Source organism: Callospermophilus lateralis, chromosome 8 (assembly GCF_048772815.1).
Source record: "Callospermophilus lateralis isolate mCalLat2 chromosome 8, mCalLat2.hap1, whole genome shotgun sequence".
Lineage (NCBI taxonomy): Eukaryota > Metazoa > Chordata > Mammalia > Rodentia > Sciuridae > Callospermophilus > Callospermophilus lateralis.
Window position 1 is genome coordinate 88630031 of NC_135312.1, and position 19950 is coordinate 88649980.

Genomic DNA, 19950 nt, shown 5'->3' on the forward strand with positions numbered 1-19950 from the left:
TCAATCACTAAAACTTTGCCAATTAATTTATCTTTTTTAATTCCTTTTTTGTGATGCTGGGGATTGAACCCAGGGCCTTGTGCATGCAAGGTAGGCACTTTACCAATTGAGCTATATCCCCAGCCCAACTTTGTCAATTAATATGCCAGATATTTTATTTATTTCATTTCATCTGATCCACTCAGGAATATATGAGGTAAGAATTACATATGAGGAAGCAGATACAGTGAGGATAAATTAACATGATAATGACACAGCTTATTAAGGAAAAACAGGATTCTAAACTAGATCTTCCTACTGTATGATCTCACTATGTCCAGAATCTAAAGAAGTTGAATTCACAGAAGTGGAAGATAGTCAACACTGCCTATTATTAGAATAATAAATAGTCTATTAAGTAATTTGAGGCAATTGACTTTACCTTCCGATTCTTCCTTTTATTCATCTGTAAATTCAGCAGATAAGTTAGAGAGTATCTAAGATCCTTTCTGCTGATAGCAATCCATAATTCTATGTATGGAAATGAACTACAGTTTTGCAAATCTGATGGATGACTTATTTAAAAATTAGATTGACATTTGTGGGAATTCAGGTGACAATGTCTTGTATGTAGTTGGAAACATCTCTAGTTTACGTATCTACATTTAAAACATGAAAACGTAATCAGAACTGGGCATGTGGCAGAATGCTTGGCATTTAGAAGAGAAGTCCTGGATTTGATCCCTAGCACCAGACACACACACAAAAAAATTAGCAAAACAAACAAAAGCATTCAAACCCACAACACATTCACAGAATTAAACATATAGTCCAGAAAAAAATATTAAAATTTCAAAGAAAAGTAGATGAAAAGTCTTTGATAATTTTTTTTATAAGTAGGAAAGAGTTTGAAGTGATCTCCCCTCTCCCCCAGAAATGAGCTACTTCACTAACCCTTTTTATTTTGGGGACAGAGTCTTGAAAAATTGCCAAGGCTGTCCTCCTGCCTCTGCCTCCAAGTAGCTGAGATTACAGGTGTGCACCACCTTGACCAGCTTGAAATAGAGCTTTAAGTTTTCATAATTTGTTGGGGCTGGGCTGGGGCTCAGCAGTAGAGTACTCGCCTAGCATGTGCGAGGTGCTGGGTTGGATCCTCAGCACCACATAAAAATAAATAAAATAAAGGCATTGTGTCCAACTACAACAACAACAAAAACTTTTAGAAAAAAAATCATAATTTGTGATGGAGCATTTATTTTTCATTAAAAATTCTTTTGTATTTTTCCTTATTTTTACATGTTTTCCCCTTACCCTTCTAGGAACTTTTCCATTTTTCCACATACCAGCACAGTTCGCTTATATTTAGTTGAAAAATGACCACAACTTAACATTAAATAGTTTCAAAATTATTTCCCTTTTCTTTCCCTTTATCATGAATCTATCAGCTAAGAAGAGGTTTTTACTCAAATTGCAGATATAAGCTCTGAAACATAATCCCATTGCTAAGCAAAGTAGTTCCATACAAATACATTCAAGAGTTTTGGAAATCATTAGTGTATCTAATAGGAATGGCTTATTTCTAGAAATAAATCAGAAATAATGAGTGAGAAACACTTTAAAAACAAGAGAAAATGGAGCCCTAACTCTGTTTTCATGCAGGTATGTAGCAACATCATTAGAGATGGCAAAGTTACTCCATTAGTTTCTAAGAGTTAGAGTGAGGTTGGTTATGAAAGAGTAATACTCTTCAGGGGTTTGTCACCTCCAGTCCTTAAAGTGCTTAATCATGTGTCTAGGTAAAAAAGAAACAAAAAAACAAAACCCCCACTATTTTAAGTCTAAAGTAAAAAGATCCTATCAGGTGGTAATGATAGTTAAAATAAACAATGAGGGGTGTTGGAGGGGGGCAGTCTCCATTAGGCATCTACCAACATTTCTCATCTAGTCAAGTTTATTACAGCCTGTTTTCTTATTCTCTATCAATATCACAGGATCCAGACCAACAAACAGTTTGTGAGACACAGATCCCCATCATTCACTGTGGTAACATTGGTCTTCAGAATTCTGAATAATGTGCAGTCATTAAAGCCACATGTGCTTGAACATATGGGATGGCATCAGAAAAGCTTGGAACTCCTACTTGGAGACCCTGGAATCAATCTTAACATCACAAGCCAACTGTCTGCTTTTGTGTGTTGGGTTGTATCTGATGCCTCAGCTGTCTTTTACAGGGACCATATAAAAGTATGGCACAGCCTGGCACAATGGTGCAAATTTGTAATCCCAGCAGCTCAGGAGGCTGAGGCAGAACGATCTTAAGTTCCAGGCCAGCTTCAGCAATTTAGCAAGGTCCTAAGCAGCTTATTGAGATCCTACTTAACATTAAAAAATAAAACGGGATGGAGAAGTAGATCAGTAGCAAAGAACCCCTGGAATCAATTGAAAGAAAGAAAGAAATTTACACAAAAGAACTTGAGTATTTTTGGTAGTGTTAAGATATTTGGTAAAAAAATGCATGACACAAGTACTTTTCACTTGTATTTATAGAAAGAGACTTGGCCAGCCTGTTTTGCTCCTTGGTATGCACCTTTCATAGTCCATCCACCATTTTGAAATTTTATAATACATATAATTGCCACTCTCATCTTTATGAGGACAGTCCATTCATCAAATAAATTCATGTTTATTGCATGTTTGCCCCTTCAAGGGAAACTAAAGTATGGTAAAATGCAAGTAATATTTAAATCCGCACCCCCACGCCTTTTAGCAGAAATGCATTAACTTATAGTCTTAATCAAATTCTGAACATTTTTAGCTTATATCCATATGATTTTCAATCCAACAAAGGATGTAGAGGAGGGAATATCAATGTTCCAATATAAGACAAAATGATTCTTGCAAAAGCCCATTCGTGTTCAGTTGTGCTGTGCTCTGTGAGGGAAAATATACCCATAGGTAATTTCACACAAGCACTCATTATTTGGGCATGGGGTAATTGAAATAAATACATCATTTCTACTCCAAATCAATGAAAAGGAAGCACATAAAACAAGCAAATAAAAAAAACACCTTTAAAGTCTAACCTATTTGCCATATCTTAATTCAATATATTAGAAATTTATGGCAATAATTTATAATAAACACTGAGTTATCTCTCTTCAAATCCAGGAGGTTTTTTGCTCATAAACACAGATGAAACACATCCATTCTTAGATTTCATTGTGTTAGTTAAACGAGTCACTCTTTTAGTGATTTCTTCCCAGTGAGAGCAAATTCAGACGGTAAATGTCTGAAACTTAATTTGAGTCTCCTATGTAAAATAATGGATTTGGGCAAATATTCTCTAAATTATTCCAGATCTAATATTCAAGTATACCAAACGTTACTTAAATCAAAACAGACTTAATGCTTGGCTTATCTCTTGGGAAAATCCTTTATTAAAAAAATTAATTTCTGAGACTGGGGAGACAGCTCAGTCAGAAGAGTGCTTAACTCTTACGCACAAGGCCCTGGGTTCAATCTCCAGCACCAAAGATTTATTTCTCTCAATCATAATACCACATTTCAAAGACTAATTTTTTTTTTCAGTTTTCAGAAAGGTAGTGCAATTAACTAAAAAAAGTTGAATGGAGACAATAGTTCAAACAAGCCAACCCTTCAATTAACTACAAGTTCATCTTTTGATGATCTAACTGAACTCTTGATTAGGCAAAAAAGAGTTCTACTCTTTTTTGATCGATGAGGGCATCTACCGAAAACTATCCTTAGATACAAAAAGAACTCAAAATCCGCTTATAGTTTAAATGTTCTAACCAGGCTGCATACAATTAATGAAAGACAACACCAAGCACACACCAGACCTATAGAATTAGTCATTTAAATCCATGATGCCTTTTTTTTTTAAACTCATGACTTTATTTTATTGATAAATATAAATGAAAAACTCTTTAAAAATCAAAGAGGAACAACTCCCTAACTATAGAGACTTCCAGCTTTGTTTGTGTTGTTTTAACCCCAGGTCTCCATGTGGAATTACAAAGGAGGAGGATGGAGGGAGAAAGGGAGACGGATGAAGGGAATTGCAAATGCAGGAGGGGGAGGGGAGAGGAAGGATGCGACTAGGAAAGGGAATGAGTTATCCGAACCTAGCGTTGAATTTCAAGTGGGAATCCTGAATTCTCTTACTTTTCAAGGCAGTTCCAAATATTAAGATACACTTCTTCGTTTTGTTTTAGGCATTGGTGAGGCTGGGTGGTCGACATGCATGCCCACCCTTTAAATTCGCGGGGCACTGTAAATCGTCACCAGAACCAGGGCATAATCTGCCCCCCAAAGGCTCCGCATCGCTGGTTCTCTCGGTTGCAGGAGTCGAGAAGATTAACCCTGGATACAGTCACAGACTTCGCTAGGAAAACTATGCACCGGGCAGATCCTGACCTGGACACCTTGATCTCTAGTTCATGACCCCGTCAAAACAAGACCAGGGCTCCCAGCCTGTGGATCAGACGGTGCCGATTCCTCCGCCTACGGGCACACAAAGCCTAGACTCCCGCCGCTGTTACACAAGAGTCTCCGGAATCCTGGGAGGGTGTTTGTAAATAGCGCTGCCACGCGCACAGAACCCACGTGTCAAATGTTGATGTGTAATTGGAAGACTACAAAGCATCAAGTTCCAAAGGGAAACCTACCTCTTTGGCTCTAAAAGTTCATGTGGATGTCAAGGAGTTACCTCTGAAGTGGATTTATTTTTCTTTCCATTTTTTTTTCCAAACAAAAATTAATTGGGGGGGGGGGGGCTGGGGTTGTGGCTCAGTGGCAGCGCACTGGTCTGGCATGTGTGAGGCACTGGGTTCGATCCTCCGCACACGTAAAAATAAATAAAATAAAGGTATTGCTAAAAAAAATGTTTTAAAAAATGAATGAGAGGAAGAGTGGGACTGAAATGTGCAAAACATTTTCCTCCACCTTCTTTTTCTTCTTTAATAGGGACAAGATTTATGTGTCTAATTAAATTTGAAGCAAGTTTTTGCGATCTTGACAATGCATTTCAAATGCATTCTCTACCTCGTCCTGTCCAAAACTTCCTTTTTCCTCCTTTACTTCAACGTGAACGGAAACACGAAGTGAGATGACATAACCATTAGAGGAACACCGAGTAGGCAAATGATTTGCAAAGTGACTATTTACACCATATAAAATTACAACATGACCCTTTTATTATTGTTTGGGTGAGGAGAAAAACAATTTGATATTTTACCTGGCTTCTTATTTATATTTTTTAATTTTTATTTTTTAGTTTCCAGCGGACACAACATCTTTGTTGGTATGTGGTGCTGAGGATCGAACCTGGGCTGCACGCATGCCGGACTACCGCTTGAGCGTCACACCTCAGCCCCATACCTGGCTTCTTATTTTATTTTATTTTATATACTTCTTTTTAAAAAAAATTTTAATATTTATTTTTTAGTTATCGGCAGACACAACATCTTTGTTGGTATGTGGTGCTGAGGATCGAACCCGGGCCGCACGCATGCCAGGCGAGGGCGCTACCGCTTGAGTCACATCCCCTTGTACCTTCATCAATATTTATTGTGTCTTACAATGTGTGAACTAGAAACAATCTATTCCTCAAAAGGGCTGAATTCTTATCAATATTAGAGAAAAACAACAATGTCAACAATTGAATTTTTATCTTTATGAAAACATTTCCATAATTTTGCGGAATATCAAAGCATGACAAGTTGTAACAAAGAAAAAAAATGAAGCAAAATCGACAGTTTTTACAATTATTTTGACTTCAACCAAATCTCAAGCATGGGTAGTTAAATCATTTTAAAATGCCATATCCTATATCCCTCATAAAGCAGAAAAATATTTTGTAAAATTGTTTTAAAATTACGTTTAAAAATTAGTTGATACTTATAAGACTTACTATATGAAACAAGAATCACATTTTTAAGAGTAGACAGGTTGTTTCAGAATATTGAAAATTCACTTTCAAAATTGGTAGCCAAATGTCTATTCCAATTTTCACATTCAGTGGTACCATATGATTGAATGACACGCATTAGTAAAGTAAGCCATTAGCAAAATGTCTGTTGACTTTTGTTTTTCTGCCACTGCTTTTCCACAAACTATCACATAGTAGAAAATTCTAAAATTAAAATATAACCTTGTTTTAATTTCAACTTAAAGGTGATATAACTTCATAGGACAAAAAAAAAAATAACAATTCACATGACTAGACTGAAATAAAAATAAATAAAACTCGGAATATAAATTTTAAAATCTGTTCTTTCTTGCTAAGATGTACCTGCTTCTTTTTTACTGAAATGATTTATGTCGCACATATTTTTAAGTTGGAGGATTTGTTCTTCTAGTATTTTTGCTTTCATCAGTTATGTTTGGTACATTAAAATAGGAATGCAAGTGAATTAACATTTTAATAATTTAATTTGCTTTATAAGATGCTCACTCTAATATTACAAACTATCAGCCACTTGATTTGCTGATATGGTTTCTTGTTCTGTTACAATGTATGTAGTAAAACAAACAAAAAGCTAATAATCATCTGTACTAATTAGAGGGTGGTTAAACGTGGTCCTTTTAATGCAAAAAATCATGAAAGGTTATTAAAGACCTAAGAGAACTTTATAGCCAATGGCAAATATGAAAATTCTATAACTTCAAAGTGAGGGACTTCAAACAAAAGTAGAAAATGCTGAAAGAACAAATAGATTTAAAAAATAAATTAATAGGAACAAGAAAGTATGTTAATTATGGAATCTAGGCGTGGTATTATTGCAATATTTTTAGATTCTGGTGCTTTACTTTAGAAGTAGCACCACTAATAATTAAGGGTTTTTTAATGGGTAATTTTGTTTTTAAGTGCAGACAAGGAAGAAAACAGGAGGAATAACTCAAGATATTTCAAGTCTGGCTTCCATTATCATTACTTAAGCAGTTTTTCTTTTATTTCTTGAGACAAAAACAGAAGACAATACTGTAATAAAAACCCACTTAAGAGTTGGGTTAATAGTTCCCATTAAAGTGTAATCTGACATAGAAACTCGATTTAATACTGTCAAGAAAATAAGTGATTTGATAAGGCAATTTTGAGCAGCGGTTAATGAGGAATGACAATCCTAATTAAAATTGGAATTACTTTGTGGCACCCATGGAACAAATGTGAGAAATCTCAAAATAGTAAAAGAAGAAAATCTGAAAAAATCATAATTATGTATGGCATATCTTAATGTCAGATTGCCTGGCTATGTCCATGCCTGACCATAGGTAAACTCTCTCTGAAGACAGTAGCTCATCAACAGTAAAAACAATGATCTAATTTTTCATTTGAATATACAGTATCTTCCATAGACATTTTTTTATTTAAAAAGCATTTTAAAAATCAACAAATCTAAATACTAATTTGCTTGGAAAATTTTATAATTATTGAAAGTACATTAAAAGGTAAAGATGAAGGAGTACACTCAAACTTGCTTTGAGAATTACAAAATTACTGCTAAAAAAAATCAGTTGTCAGCTAAGGTGATTCAAAAAGTATTTACAGAAACAAAAGGGGGTAAAGTAAGGTATTCATTCTTCTGGGTAGAACCTATTATTTTTCATAAAAATCACTAGACCAACTTCTTGACTGGTAAATATTCTAAGAGGTGTCTAACTTCTGCTTGTCACAAATACACAGAAAACCTGAAAGTAGAAGTTATGATCACACTCTTAAAAAGTAGAATTCTGTGTTACCGCCATAGTCATTTCCTTGAAAGAGTGATTGTAGCAGTTTTATGAAGCCAAAATAATTCTTTTTTTGAGTATAATAACATGTATACCTTAAATATGAGTCTGAAATGCAAAGCTTAGTGGTTCCACATCAGTGAATTTTCCCCACTCCAATTATCAGTCAGGGTCCCAAGGTATGGGACCAAGTTGGCAGCAATGCACTATTCTCATCAGAATAAAACTGGAGAGAAGCACTGCAAAAGAATGTCTGGTATTTGAAATTATGTAAGGTTAGAAATTCAAATACAACCAACCCCAAGTAATTAACCCTCTGTATCTAAAACTACAAGTCCTCCCAGCAACTCAGCAGGTTGAGGCAAGAGATTCACAACTTCCAGGTCAGCCTCAGCAACTTTGTAAGGCTCTAAGCAACTTAGTAAGATCCTGTCCCTAAAATAAAAAAATAAATAGGGCTGGCAATGCAGCTCAGTGGTAAAGCATCCCTAGGTTCAATCCCCAGTACACCCCCCATGCACACACACAAAATTCCAAGTCCTAATTTTATGGGACTAGCCCTGAAAGTGTGCACTTATTTTACCATGAACAAACCTGTAAACATTCTGCTGGTGTCTTTCACTACTGGCCATGTGTAACAAAACATCATCATTCTGACTAAATTTCCCACTCTGCCCTGGCACCATAAACACTGCTGCAATTTCCTCCTCAACCTTATTTTATGGTTACAACATGACATGACGTAAGTACACAAGAAATAGAATTACTTGCTTAAACCCTATGAAATACTGCCATTTTAACTTCAAAATGTGAAAGATGACAAGAAGTTGAGATGCATGCACACGTTAACAAAATTTAAATTTGAAACCTACTCTCTGTGACCTCCTGTGCTCTTCTGTTTTCATTCAGAAGACATTTAATTACCTGAACAAAAAAAAATTCACTTTTTTGATATTTAACATTTCATTTAACTAGACAAAAAATATATCTAGTTATTTATGTTACTGAAATATGCAATCTAGAGATTTCTCCTCATTCCTAGATTACACTACACATTTGACAACAGTTTAAATAAGGATGGTAATTTCTACATTCTTTTTAACACTTGGGTTACATATCCTGGACTAACCGAAAAATGATGAGGTGACTGAATATAATTGAGAAAACTTCCTACTTCAGACAGTAAGCCCTGTTCATCAACTCACCTACTCTATTGCTTATCCATGCAATCATCCTATATTAAGTGCTCAAGGCTTTTTTTTTAAAATTAAACACAATGGTGAACTTTCGTACAAAAGTATACTTCTCATCTATGAGAGAAAAGCAATTTAACTACACAAAACTCTCTGGTACCATATTCCTAGAAAGAGATGCCTGGAGCCATTCTATTAAAATATTATCTATAATTCTTGTACATTATACATATTTGGCTTTCAGAAAGTATCTCAACTCAATTGTTCATGTTAAGTAATAGTTTTACAGAGCTATAATTCACATAAAGCAAATTTCATCCTTTTAAAAGTATACAATTCAGTGTTTTTTTCTGTATATTCATAGAGTTGTACAACCATTACTATCTAATTATAAAACATTTTCATCACTCCCCAAAGGAACCCCATATCTATTAACAACCATTCTCCTTTTACCAGTCCCCAGGAATAATCTATTTTCAATCTCTTTAGAATTGTCTATTTTGGAGATGACATATAAATAGAACCAAACCATATGTGGCCTTTTGTAACTTCTTTTAAAGTTCAGCTGTCATAGCATCAATAATTCACTCCTTTTCATTGCTAAATAATATTTCACTATATGGATATACCACAGATTGTTCATTTATTCATGAATTGATTGTTTTGTTTTGTTTTTTGGCAATAGTGGGAATTGCACCCAGGTGTTCTCTACCACTGAGCCATATCCCCAACCCTTTTTATTTTTATTTTTTATTTTGAGACAGTCTCATTAAGTTGCTGAGGCGGCCTCAATCTCCTGGTTCACTGGCATTACAGGCATATGCCATCACATCCAGTTATACTTTTTGATAATTGTTAATCACACTACTATGGATATTTGGGTACAAGTTTTTGCATGGGCCACTGATGGATTTTAAGTCTCCATGACTTTCCTTATATAGCCTACATTATAGTTAAAATTTTATTACTGATAACAAGGCAGTATAGCATACTCATTAAAAGACCTGGCTTTAGAGACAAACTTCCTAAATTCAAATCCTGACTAAACCGCACATTTGACTGCATGAAGACAAGCCATTAAACTCATTGTGATTTAGTTTCCTCATCCTTAAAGAAACACTAATATTACCTATATAGAGAGTCACAAGAATTAAATGACATCAACTTAGTGTCACAAAACATCAGAATAACTGATAAGCCATACTATGCAATAAAGAAACAAAAACTTAAAAACACAGTCGGATACACATTTTGATACAAAAGAATAACACAATCATATGATTGATAAAATAGAATTATGCTAAACTTATGTTTTCAGAGGAGAAAAGGCTTAATATATATGATCATGTAATAAAATGGTACAGAATACATTAACAAATGAGTACAAACTGAACTGAGAAAATCTTTGTAAGATTGGTAGTCGAGGCTTAGGTATGTAGCTCAGTGGTAGTGTGCTTGGATAGCAGAACGAGGTCCTAGGGTCTAGCCCTGGCAATGCAGGGGGGGGGGAGATTGGTACACTGTATCAATATCAGTATCCTGGTTGTAATGTTACCACTGGGAGAAACTGGGCAATGTTCATGGAATCTCTCTACATTATTTTATGTAACTGCATATCTATAACTATCTCAATAAAATTCAATTGAAATATCTGATACAAGTTTAAGTTTATTTAAAAAACATTAAATTGGCTGTATGAAGTGGTACCTGCCTATAATCTCAGTGACTTGGGAGGCTGAGGCAGGAAGATCACAAGTTGGAGGTCAGCCTCAGCAATTTAGTGAGGTCCTAAGCAACTTAGTGAGACCCTATTTCAAAATTAAAAAAGGGCAGGAGATGTGGCTCAGTGGTTTAGCAGCCCAAGTTCAATCCCTCCTCTAGTAAAAAAAAAAATTATTATATTAAGGAAAATATACCATCACTACCTACTATCATCACCACTAACAAGACCTCATATTATTTTTCTATTCTGCTTTGAGAATAGATTACATATTTTTCACTAGGTTCTATTAGGGAATATAAAAATATACAAATCAGTAACTGTTTTCAACAGACAGAAAGAAATCTAATTTAAAAGGAACATCTGCAGTACTTTAATGAAGCAAACAATTTGTTTTATGTCCTAAACTGTCCTTCATAAATACTTTGCCCCAGTTCACTCATCTCTTATTTTAATTCTCAGATTACTTAGACTGATTTCAAATCAAATTTTGAGTAATTACCTGCAATGAGTATAAAACACTGGGATCCAAATTCTGAAACCTGCAGATTGGTTGCTATTATAATTAAATTTATTTTTCCATGAAAATATTTAAAATTTACTTACTATTTCTACTTCCTTCAGCATGACATACTTAACTCCATTTAAAGAAACATGAAGAAAATATAAATCAAAGATGAAAAAATCCACTCAGTTTTATCAATTCATCAAATTTTATTGAGAAAAGATTCCCCTATATCAAGAATTCTTTGCAATGTACAACAGAATCAGAATAATGCTGGGAAAAAAATCAACTATGTGCACATCTTTTTTGCTTGTGGTCACTATGATTCATGTGCTCTCACTTCATCTTCTCCCCTTTGGAACCCTTCTATTCAGCCCTTCTATTCACCAACCAACAGACTTACTGTATAACCTCATTCAATAATGTCACAGTACTCACTGAGTTTTGGCAGTGAGCTGAAATAGAAATTGGAGCCCTAGACCAAGTAAATGCTGTGTATTTGGCTAAATCACTTGTGGTTGTGTTCTTCAGCACAGTTTCCAAGATAACCACCAGCTCCACTTGGCAACTAGACTCTCCCACAGTTAAGACTCCAATTGTAAATTTGGCTTGGGAGATAATTTCCTGCTGCTCTCTTCAGTGCCAATGCTATCCCTAAGAACTACTATGCAGCCAGGCATGGTATCACACAGGAGGATCTCAAGTTCAAGGCTAGCTAGCCTCAGCAACTTCACGAAACTGTCTCCAAAAATAAAAAGGGCTAGGGATGTAGCTCAGTGGCAAATCACCCCTGGGTTCAATATTATTACTTGCTCTCAGCCCTCAAAGGAACTACTTTGCAATGGTGCCATAATTATTAAGAAAGTGTTATTTTGATGAAACAATACTGCAGCTAGTCCAAAGTTTTTGCATGTCCCTATGTTAGGAAACATAGATGTTATAACAGTTTACCTGGTTATTTACAAAACTAAGATTCCCTTCAGCAATTTGAGATAGTTGGGAAAGATTATAAAATTCTATTAAAACAAAACCAGTAGAATTTGTATTAGCAACAAATACAGCATAAAAACAAATACGGCAAATCTAATATTTTCTAAATATCAGATATTCTAAAATATTCACATTCTAGCCAGACATGGTGGCACATGTCTGTAATCCCATCTGCTGGGAAAGCTGAGACAGGAGAATCATGAGTTCAAAGTTAGCCTCAGCAAAAGTGAGGCACTAAGCAACTCAGTAAGACCTTATTTCCAAATAAAATATAAAATAGGGCTAGGGATGTCGCTCAGTGGTTGAGTGCCCCTGAGTTCAATCCCCAGTACGTGTGTGTGTGTGTGTACACATACATATTAATTTTTTCATTCTACAATGTCATACATCCACAACTTTCAAAGACACTTTCTTTCAAGGTATTTTTTTTCATTTTTTCTTTATACTACTAGGTATTGAACCCAGTAATCTACCACTAAGCTACATCCCTGTCCCCTTTTATTTTTAATTTTGAGACAGGACTTCACTAACTTGCTAAAGCTGGCTTGGAACTTGCTATCCTCCTGCCTTAGTTTACTGAGGCACTAAAATTACAGGTGTGTGCCAACACCCTGGGCTATTTCAAGGTAATTTGATAAGAATTTACTAACTTGGACTAGGGCAGGATGGAAAACAGAGTTTCTGCTAGGTGTGTCTGTGAATCATAAGAAGGACTTCTTAATAAAGTCAGCAAATAAGGAAATACATTTGAATAGTGACACTTGGCTTACAATACTGTGTGTGGGTGGAGTCCTGGAGGAATTGCCAGAGAAATTCTAACTTCAACAAGTGAAACCAAAACAGAGTCCAGTTTTTGTCACCTAATACAAATCTAATGCCCAATAAGGAGTTTGGAGGTGTGTCATAACAAGTCCAGCAGGTGCATTTCACTTGTTCTGGAAGAATGTTGACCTGTCGATACCTAAGACCATACGCCACTGCATCAAAACCATATCAAACCCTCTGGTTCCTGGCATAGACCAAAACAATAGCAGATCTAATGAAAGCCTTAAAAAGAGATTAGTGGGGGGGCGGGGATACAGCTCAGTTGGTAGAGTGCTTGCCTCATATGCACAAAGCTCTGGGTTCAATCCCCACCACCACCAGAGAGAGAGAGAGAGAGAGAGAGAGAGAGAGAGAGAGAGAGAGAGAGATAAGAGATATTAGCAAATATATGAATTTAAAGAAAGTAACTTCCTTCATTCCAAATTAATTTCGCATTAATGGTTAGTTCAATAAGAAAATAAGTAAAACAATACTGTAATTTTATCTTGTTATTGTCATTATCTCTCCTAAATTTAACTAACCAAGAATGATCTATGGAATTTTTTAAGCACCAAGTGGTATCACATATGATAAATGAAGAACTGAGGTTATGTCTTTTATTGTAAATTATTTGAAATTGTTACTTTTATTCAGATTGGGAAATAATATACATAGCTCCTCCTCATACTCATTGAAACCCCTTCAGTAATATTACCAGCAACTATTTTCAGTATAAAAGTAGGATGTATAAAGTAACAAGAGACTAAGTTTAATAATAACAAAGAACTGCAATTGTCACATTCAAAATTATTAATCAATGAGAGTATTCTAATTTATTGATTTCAGTGGGAAACACTATATCTATTATGTGTTAAAAAGCTTGAAAACTGTAAGTATCAAAATATTTAAAAAGTTGTCCACAAAAAGTAGTTAGACACTAGTCTGTTAGCAAAACAAATTATTTCTTTTTAATTCTGAATTGCTGAAATAATTAACCATAGTTTTCTCAACAAACAGTAAACATTTAAGCTAAAATTCCTCAGTGTTTTCTTTATTGACTGAAGGCAAATAAGAACTAACCAATGAACCGCTTCTACGTACTCCACAGAGATGAGTAATGCTTCTCCCTTGTAATCATATGAAACAACCTCTAGTATGAATGATTAAAGCAAACTTAGCCACTTTTTAAAGATCTGAATAGAAACAGTTACAAACTGAACTACTAAGGATAAGTAGTTTTGGAAATCTGATCTGCACAGCAATGTCCATTATTATGCTTTTCCTTCTATCCATCAAATGTCAATTTAATAAATGCCTCCTGAACTGAAGTTTAGCTCTGCAATGCTTCGTTAATGCTTCTCTGCTTAATAACATTTTTTTAAATCAATATTTTGTTGAAATTTATATTCTATTCCAAATCTATTGTAAAACACACATGCAAACATGTAAAAGAATATAACTCCCCTTTAGTATTTCAACTTTCCATTAAAATGCAAATGTAATGATTTCATTAGCCAGGCAACAATACCCACAGTCTTAAACCAAACCAAACCACATCAATATCTTTTTCTCCTAACATACAACATTATTTCTACATTGGATCATTTGTTAATGACTATTTTTGGATTTGGACTTTGCCAGTATAATCCCTAACTGGAGAGGGAAAAGTACAATGTGTGATTTGAGATTTAAATTCATGTATGTATTCTATTCCCTAGACAGGCAAACACAGAAACATCTCACTAAAATTCAAACAATCAATTTGAATATAACCCTTGCTTCAAATTCTAAACATTAGATGAGGGAGAGAAATCACCTAATGCATTAAAAGTATATCATCATGTCAATAACCAGCAAATAACACGTATTTCTTATTCGACCTTCCCAGGAGTCTATTCAGGCCACACTTTGTCATAGGTAGAAAACTCTCTCCTTAGAAACCCCGTTAGCTTCATAACATTGGGCAAGCAGTCCCAGAGAAAAGACTCAGCAAGATGTGAGTGAGGAGTGAGTGTGTGTGGAGAGAGGAGAGAGAAGAGAGGGAAGAGGAGAGAGGGGAGAGGGGAGAGAGAGGGACATCCAGACCACATAGAGAAAGGCAGAAAGATAAAGACCAAAGAAAAGAGAGAAGCCAAGAGAGAAAAATTGGATGGGACTGTTACAAATCTGCTCTCCACTTCTCTGCTAGGATTGGGTTTCATTTCTTTAGGCGCCCCTGACCTTGCAGTCTACCAACTCTCAACGCTTCGCCCCCCGCCCGCCCCCCTCCCCGGGCCTGCGCCTGCCTTTGTGTCTGCCTGTCACTTACCAGGGAACCGAACGAAGCTGATTCGGGAGAAGCACAAAGCCAGGACACAGATTTGCCCACAAATTCTCTCACACACATTTCCCAGACTGGAAGGCGCTGCCCACGCAGAGCTTCTGGACCTTGAGAAAAGTGGGTTCTGGTCTGGTTTGGGGAACCAGAGAAACTATTCTTTCCTCTTTGACTCAGCGCCACTAACAAAACGCGCGGACTTAAGAAAAAAAAAAAAAACAAAACTCCACTCAGGGTCTTCCAATTCCACTCCCGGTGACATTCGCTTAGTGCACTTCCCAGGAGGGGGACGAGGGGGTAGGAAGCAGCAGACACAAGCCAAAGACCCAGACCCCAACCCTTCACCAGATAAAAGGGTCCAAAACCACCCCGTCCGTGTTTCTCCCCAGGGTGGTTTAGGATAAACCAGAGACTCCTTTGACTTCCCCGAAAGAAATAGGGGAAGAGGATTAAAGGGGAAAGTAGTGCCCCCCAAAGCTGAACTATTTTAAAAAGGAAAGCAAAGAAAGAAAAATCACTTTCCTGAGGATAAAAGGCCGGGAAACCGGCTGGTCGGTGTACAAAGGTAAGTTTTCTGGAGAAGGAGGGATCGAGCATGAGTAGGAGAGAGAAGAGACACAGAACTACAGGTTTAAAGGGGTGGGGGGGGGGAATTAAAACTATATTTGTCAGCCATGTTGAAGAAGCTCCAGTAATTTGTGAAGCTTCCCTCTTCCCTCTTGGTATTTGTGGGTGACACTACCAGGTTTGCTCCCCAGTCCCTGGAAGCCCAAGAGAAAGCGAGGGAGAGAGGAAAGGGGGAGTTTCGCGGCAAAAGAGAAGCGCTCTGACCTCGTTCTCGTCCCCCAGCCTTGCAGCAATCCAGCAGTTGCAGTCAGGTCTCCTTTCTAACAAATCCTAAAGGGCAGCCATCTTGCTTCCTTCTGCTTCTCTACGAAAGCAGCCTAGCCTCCGCATCAATATTCATAAGGCAGTTTGACGTCTGTTCTCATCACTCGGCGGGGCCGGCGTCTCGGGGCGGCCGCGCCGAGGGGGCGGACGTGACTAGCATGCGAGCCGGGCCTGGGCGCGCGGCGCTGGCGAGGAGGCGGCGGTGGCCGCCAGAGCTCTCGCCGCTGCTGCCGCTGCCTCCGGCTCTCCTCCGCACGAGCCGCCTCCTCCTCCTCCTCCTCTCCTCCTCCTCCTCCGGTGCCCGGCTCTCCTCCTCCGCCCGGATCTCCACCAGCTCCGCCCCGGCCTCTGCCGCCGCCCTGGAGCCCTCAGCTCCAGCTCCCAGGGAGTCCGTCCCCCGCCCAAGGCGTCCCTCAGAAAAGCTCGGGGGCTGTACAATGGGGGTGCGCAGCCCAGGCCAGAGCTGCCTTCACTCGGTGCTGGAAGAAGGGGGGAGCCGTGCGCCCGGATGAGCGAGGGGTGGGGGCGGGGAGGGGGGACCAGGGCAGAGTGCAGGGGAGGGTCCAGCCCCGGGGACCCAGAACCCTCGGCTAGGCCTCCACCTGGGTCTTCTGCCCTAGTGGACTCCCTACCCTGCTCCCCACTCTTGGCACGGTGTCTACTCCCAGGAGAAGGTTCAGGGAGGACTCCAGGGAGAGGTGGCCACAGCGCATGGACGTGCATGTAAGATCGCAAATTTCCTGAAACTTTGTTGGTCCGGTGCTCCACCACCCCATTAGAAGTATCCGCGCCCACCCCCCACACGCACCCCTTAGGTCCTGCTCCTCACCTCCTTGGAGGTATCCCAGTACACATCCCTTAGGGACCCCTTCCTCCACCACACCCACTGGCACCTTTCTCACGCACACCCTGGTGCCATCTACCTTCTCCTCCCCAGCCCGCACCCCATCGCCTTTTAGGTTCACTTGCTTCTGCGGTGACATCCTCCCTTCCTTGTCGCCTTAATCTTGCTCAGCAGAAGCACTCCTCATTTTCACCAAGGGCATGCCCTTAGTGCTTTAGGGGCCTGTATTTTTAAAGACTTGACAAATTAGGAAATTGACCGAGTCCTGTTCCTCCCCGCCCCGGCCCACCTTCTGTTTACTTTCGCCACGTGGGCTATGAAGGGGAGGGAGTCTCAGGGATCCAAGCTGAGTTTCTCACCAGTAACCCTCTACTTCTCGCTGGTAAGAAATAACCGTGCACTTTCAGATGCTACAGTTGCCTCCGTTAAGTTCCTCTATTTTGAGGAAATTTCCACTTGTACAATTAATGAAGAAACTGTTCCATAAACACTTAAATTCCGAATGACCAACGTTCGATTTCCCCTGACATTTGGTACTCTGTAAGAACGCCCTTCCACTGACAGTTTTTCTCTTCTATTGCTGAGTAGTTTTACTTCTCATTTTAATGCTCTTTTTCTAACCATTAACTTTTTTTTTTAAGACTAGATAAAGAACAAAGCTTGCATGAATCATATCAGATAGTAGTTTTTGGAAAATGCCCTTTCAAGTTAGTTTTCATATTAGTGACATTTACATTTTAAATAGGTAATTTGAATACATCTTTTAGGTGATCAGTTGTAATTACAATAACCTTAAATCAGCACTAATTCCATTGTGTGTAGCACACTTGTTTTTTGTTTGTTTGGTTTGGTTTGGTTTTTTGGTCTGTAACCTAACTCTAAGACCACCCCACCACACTCCCACTCCTGTCTGGGGATGGAACCCAGGGCCTAACATATTCTAAAAGGCAAAGTTTCTACCAATGAGCTACAGCCACAGCCACAGCCACAGCCACAGCCACAGCCACAGTAATTTCTTCAGAAGTGAGGCCTTTATCCATGTTGTAGTATGTACCTGTAGTACCAGCTACTCTCAAGGTTGAAATAGGTGGGTGGCTTGAGGCCAGGGGTTCTGGACTAGCCTGGGCAACAAAGTGGGATATCCAACCTCAGGCATACAAAATCTATGCTGCATCTTGAAAGAAAGAAGGGAAGGAAAGGGTGGGGCGGGGAGCAGGGCCTTACCCCAATTTTTATGAAATCAGTATATTTCATCCTTGTAAAGTATTTTAAAAGGGGCTGGACGTGGTGGCAAATGCCTGTAATCCCAGTGCCTCAGGAGGCTGAGACATGAGAATGGCAAGTTCAAAGCCAGATTCAGCAAAAGTGAAGCACTAAGCAACTCAGTGAGACCCTGTTTATAAATTGTCTTTAAATACAAAATAGGGCTGGGATGTGGCTCAGTGGTTGAGTGCCCCGAGTTCAATATCCAAAACCAAAAAAAAAAAAAAAAAATGTATTTAAAAAGGGAATTCTTTCTACATGTTACATTGTTACTAAGAATTCTTAAAGTGTGTCCTAATGAAACATTGTGTAGTACTTTTTGAAACAATTCAATTGCTGCTTTTGCTAGGCTAAGATTTTTTTTAAAGTGTTTATTTTCTAAGCATTTCATACTAATTTAAATTTTCAGCTGTTGACCAATGTGTCATTGAGGTCTTGACAATTGTTCATGCACTTTAAATCCTAAAATATTTGAAGGTTTTCTTGTAATTTGTATTTTCAAGTCCAGGAAGAACAGTTTCCCAAGACCAAGACATAGGTAATGCACAGTATTGCAGAAATGTTGAAGGCATGGACTTTGGAGTTGGACAGACTGAGTGAATACTGTCTCCATTTCTTGCCCACTGTGTGACTTTGACCCTGCTACTTAACTCTGTGCCAGTTTCTTCATCCATTTAACAGTTTGCAAAACAATGGGTTGTAGTGAGGACTAAGATACCAGGTAAGTGCTCAGGTAGATGTTAACTATTACCAGTAGCAAACCATGTGTATCCAAGTGTTTTCTTGACTGACTGTAGGAATATATAAGTAATTATGCCTTTTTTTTCTTTTTTTTTTTTTTTTTTGGTACCAGGGATTGAACTCAAGGGCACTAAACCTCTAAACCACACCCTCAGCCCTATTTTATATTTTATTTAGAGACAATTTAGAGACAGGGTCTCATTGAGTTGCTTAGTGTCTCACTTTTGCTGAGACTGGCTTTGCACTCGCGATCCTCATGTCTCAGCCTCCTGAACCACTGAGATTATACATCCAGCTATGCCTATGCTTAATATGTTTAATAAAGTATGAAAAATATATAAATGTATTTTATATAAGTATCTTATGTTCCTTTATTTGTATTATAATTAGGAAAAGAATAATTGAGGTCATCTCATTTTCCCCCCCTTTTTGCAGTTGAAGGGATTGAATCTAGGAGTGCTTTTCTACTGAACTCCATTCCCAACCCTTTTTATTTTTTATTTGGAGACAGGATCTCACTAAGTTGTCTAGGTTGGCCTCTACCTTGCAATCCTCCTGCCTTAGATTCCTGAGTTGCTAGGATTACAAGCATATGCCACCATGCCCAGCTTCATTTTATCTTTTAAAATCTCTATTTGGCTGGGCACATTGGTGCAGTCCTGTAATCTCGGCAATTTGGGAGGCAGGAGATTTGCAAGTTTGAGTCTAACTTGGGCAATATAGTGAGACTTGTCTCAAAATAAAATTAAAACAGTGGCTGGGGATGCAACCTAGTAGTAGAGCACCCCAGGACTCACTCCCTAGTAACATAAAAATAATAAAATAAAATATCTGTTGAAACAGGTGGTTTTTGTCTATCTGGAGTCATATTTGGCTGGCAGTTGGTTTTGTAAGAGGCTCTGAACATTTTCTTGCCAACTTCTTTCTCAGAAACCCCACCCTACCCTTAAC

At 38.0% G+C, this 19950-nt stretch overlaps 1 protein-coding gene across 1 annotated transcript in view; it reads right to left on the reverse strand.

Annotated features, from left to right (window-relative positions):
* Positions 1–16177, reverse strand: part of Tet2 (tet methylcytosine dioxygenase 2) — a 124501-nt gene extending 108324 nt beyond the window's left edge. Inside the window, exon 1 of the mRNA XM_076864461.2 lies at positions 16092–16177. The gene's annotated coding sequence lies outside the window, so the exon portion shown is untranslated. The remainder of the gene's footprint in view (positions 1–16091) is intronic.
* Between the last annotated feature and the right edge of the window lie 3773 nt (positions 16178–19950).